We start from the raw sequence: 3855 nt of genomic DNA on the forward strand, positions 1-3855 counted from the left end.
AGCAAGGAATGGCCATTGGCTTAACAATGCCTATGATAGGAAACCAGGCCTGGGGCAGGTGCCGCACACTGTCAGCTGTGGTGTCACAGATCCCTCGAGATTCACTTTTCTTGACTTGAAAATGGTATGTACCAGGAACGGCAATGATAAGGGCCTTTACACCTACCCTGCAGGATCGTTTCCCAAGAAGGTGGATTTCAGAGAGCACAGTGTCTGCTTAAGCTCTCTGGGTAGACAGGCTGCAGGAAGGAAACTTGAAGTAGACTCTTAGATACTGGGTTCTTGTTTAAGGACTCTAAAATGACCCACACAGAGGTTTTGCTGATGGGGCTGTGAGAGAGGGACAGGTAGATATGTAACTGCATAGGAAGGCAATGACAACCCTTGGATGTCCATGTGAGGAGCTCAGAGCTAGTGTTGGGAGGAATGGGGGCAAAGACTCAGATGATGCTAATTGCTGGAGAAACTGGATGGGGTTGGGACAAGGCAAGATCCTGTCAGAAAGACTGTCCCCAACTGTATCCTAACCCTGCTTCATAGCCTGGGTTATGGTAGCCTCATGTGTACCATTTCTGCAGGGGCTGACTGGAGAGCGTTGCTGTGCAGAAAGCAGTACCAGTGGGAGAGAAGAGGAGGGGCCTGGATCATGGCAGCAAGAGGCTGGTGGCCAGGCTGGGACCCTCAATGCAGAGGCATTACTAGTTGATGGCTCTGAAGGAGAGGAGGGGGAAGGTGGTGGGTGCCAAAATGAAGCGAAGGACCATGTTTACATCTTCTTGGGTTGGAGTCTCCACCACAAAGTTTTCAGCACCTACGACTAAAACTGGGTTTCCCTCTGGCCTAGTCAGCAGCTCAAGGATCTGGGCCAGCCTCCTCCCACCCTCCTGGGTGCAGCAATGCTGAAAGAAGAGGAGCCGCAGAAATGGTCCCAATCAGGCACATGCCTGAGAAGTTCAGCCCCACAGCCCAGTGTCCTCTGCACCCTCCCTAGGTCTTTCCCAATATGACCCAAGCCCCACTGTTTGCTCTACTGTCCCTTCCCCACTCTTGCCTATCCCCCACCCTACCCTGTTTAGCAACCACTCTGCCGAGGCCTTACCCGGCCCTGGTTCAGACCTGGCCCCAGTGGGACCCCGCCCACTCTGCCCAGGGTTCAACCCACCCCACCCAGGCCTGCTCACCTGATGCAGAAACAGCAGCATCACCCCCTCTGCCAGGGGCTGCCCCAGGCACTGGCGCACACCAAAGCCAAAGGACAGGTGGTGGAAGTTCCTGCTGGTGCCCCTCATGTCTAGCCAGCGCTGGGGGTTATAGCGCTCTGGTCTCGGGAACAAGGCAGGATTGTGTCCGAATGAGTAGAGGAACAACTGGACCAATGTCTGCAGAAGGTGTGGAGGAAGGGTCAGCCACACCCCCAGGGAAGAGGGTAGGGAGGCACTGCTGGAGTGTCTGTGGGACTCACTCACCCCTTCTGGGATATGGTAGTTCTGCAACACCAAGTCTGAGTTCACCAGTCGTTCCACAGTGGCACCCACCGGGTAGAGCCTGGGAAGGGAGCACCAATAAGTTCTCAATAGTGACAGGCCCCTCTGTGCTCTCTGCAGCCTTCCCATCCAAGATCCCTCATAGGTCCCATGGAAAACTTAAATCATGAGGAAGTGCTTTCTTGCACCTGCTAGACTCATCCGAACCTTCTGGCCTGAGCACCCCACGCCAAAGAGGATTCACCTAGATTATTCCCCACGATATTGCAGAGGATCCAAAGGAAGAAGTGTCCCTCTCCTTTATAGAGGAGGAGGAGGTGCACAGGGAATGGATTCCTATGCAAGGCTGCCCCTCACAGCAAGAAAACCCCACATTTGTGCCCTCGATGCTGTCCGTAGGCCAACCAGGGCTCCAGGCTTGTCCAGTGGGGGTACAGGCTGTCCACCTGCTGCAGCCTCTCCACGTCCTCTGGCAGCATCACACACACCCTTTGTGTTCCTCCCATGTTGTACCTGTGAGGCAAGCCACAAGCCCTGCTGGATGGGGCGTGTCCTCCCCTGGGTCCCACTCTGCAAACCCTACCCAGACTGTCTCCTAGCCTGCCTCTCCCTTTCCTGGACTAGTGGTTTTACAGCAGGATGTTCTTTCTGCCATCTACCTCTCCAACTTCAGTGCCTCTGAATTCTGTCCTCTTCAAGGAGCTGTGGGTTGCTCTTCCCTCATGCAGCAATCCTCTTCATTAGCAAAGAGAAAGTCACACAACCCACGATACCCACCTCCCCATTTCTCTAAGAACACAGAGCTCAAGGACCTGGCTTGGAAATGGCAATGCTGAAAGCTTGACAAATGTTTTGGCAGCCTGCAGGGCCAGGAGATTCTGGGTGTTCTCAGCCTGGGGCAGGGAGGGCTTTACCTGAAAATAGGCCCAAGCTCCTGGAAGGTCTGATGTATCTCCAGGTGAAAGTTCTCGTAACCCTGTTCCCTCCAGATCAGCAGCATCTTCATTCACTTTTTGCCTGGACTCTGGGGTATGGCTTCCAAGGGTAGCACTGCCTTGGGGACTGGAGCTGCTCTGGTGCCCAGTGGCCATGCCCCTCGCAGGGACAACCAGGGCCCTCCATCCACACATCTGCTGTAGCCCTGAGTGCCATTCTGATGTTCCCCCTACCCGTACTCATCCCAAATCTTTTTATCTTGCCCGGGGATCTGCGCTGCAAGAAGGATCACATCATGAGAGAAATGGCCCTGGACGTGCCTAACAAATCCGGAGCAGAGGTCAGGGCTGGAGGCTGGGTCTTTTGAGTGGAGAGTGGGAGGAAGAGGCCCCTCCCCCCTCCTCTAAGGATGAGAGGCCGAAGACGAATGGGACCCTTATCTTATTCAGGAGCCTTGGATCATTCATCGCTTTGCTAGGTCCAGAGCAAAAAGTGAGGGGATGAGTTTGCATTAATTGTATTAACCCACATGTATTTATTTTACTTTTTATTTTTTTAATTGACAAAATTATATATATTTATTATGTACAGAATGACGCATTATAATATGCGTCTATTTTTATGGTAAACCAAGCTAACTAATATATGCATTACTTCACATACTTATTTTTTATAGTTAGAATACATAAAATCTATACTTTTAGAGATTTTCAAGTACACAATACAGCGTTATTAACTGTGGTCACCATGTTGCAACATAGATCTCTTTTCCTTCTTTCTCCTGGCTAACTGTAATTTTGTATCCTTTCACCAACATCTCCTAATCCCACTCCCCACCACCCTCCCTCCCTTTGCACTCAGCAGCTGGGAATCACCATTCTACTCTGTTTCTATCAGTTCTACTTTTTTTACATGGCACATCTAAGTGAGATCATGCCGATATTTTTGCCTTTTATCTTTTCATGCCTTAACATAATATCCTTCAGTTTCATTTATGTTGCCCCAAATGACAGGATTTCCTTTTTGTTTTTAAGTTTAATAATATTCCATTGTGTAATATACCATGTTTTTTTAACCGGTTCATCTATTTTTTAACACTTGGGTTGAATCCATATCTTGAGTATGTCGAATAGTGTTGCAGTGGACATGGGAGTGCAGATATCTCTTTGACATACTGATTTTGTTTCCTCTGAACATATGTCCAGTTATGGCATTGCTGGATTATTTTTTACATTTCAAGGAAGCTCTGTTTTGTTTTACATAGTGACTGTGAGAATATACATTCCCGTCAACTGGGTGCAGGGACCTTTTTTTTTCCACATCATCACCAACACTTGTTACTTTTCATCTTTTTTTAAATTTTAAAATGTGAGGTACAATTCATGGTTAGGTATACAAACCTTGATTATGCAGGTATCCTTGTTGATGAGGTGTG

At 49.4% G+C, this 3855-nt stretch overlaps 1 pseudogene; it reads right to left on the reverse strand.

Moving 5' to 3' along the window:
* Positions 1–698: 698 nt before the first annotated feature.
* LOC103277205 lies at positions 699–2636 on the reverse strand (annotated as a pseudogene).
* Positions 2637–3855: the final 1219 nt, after the last annotated feature.

Source organism: Carlito syrichta, unplaced genomic scaffold, assembly GCF_000164805.1.
Source record: "Carlito syrichta isolate Samal-C Ts95f unplaced genomic scaffold, Tarsius_syrichta-2.0.1 Scaffold38094, whole genome shotgun sequence".
Classification (NCBI taxonomy): domain Eukaryota; kingdom Metazoa; phylum Chordata; class Mammalia; order Primates; family Tarsiidae; genus Carlito; species Carlito syrichta.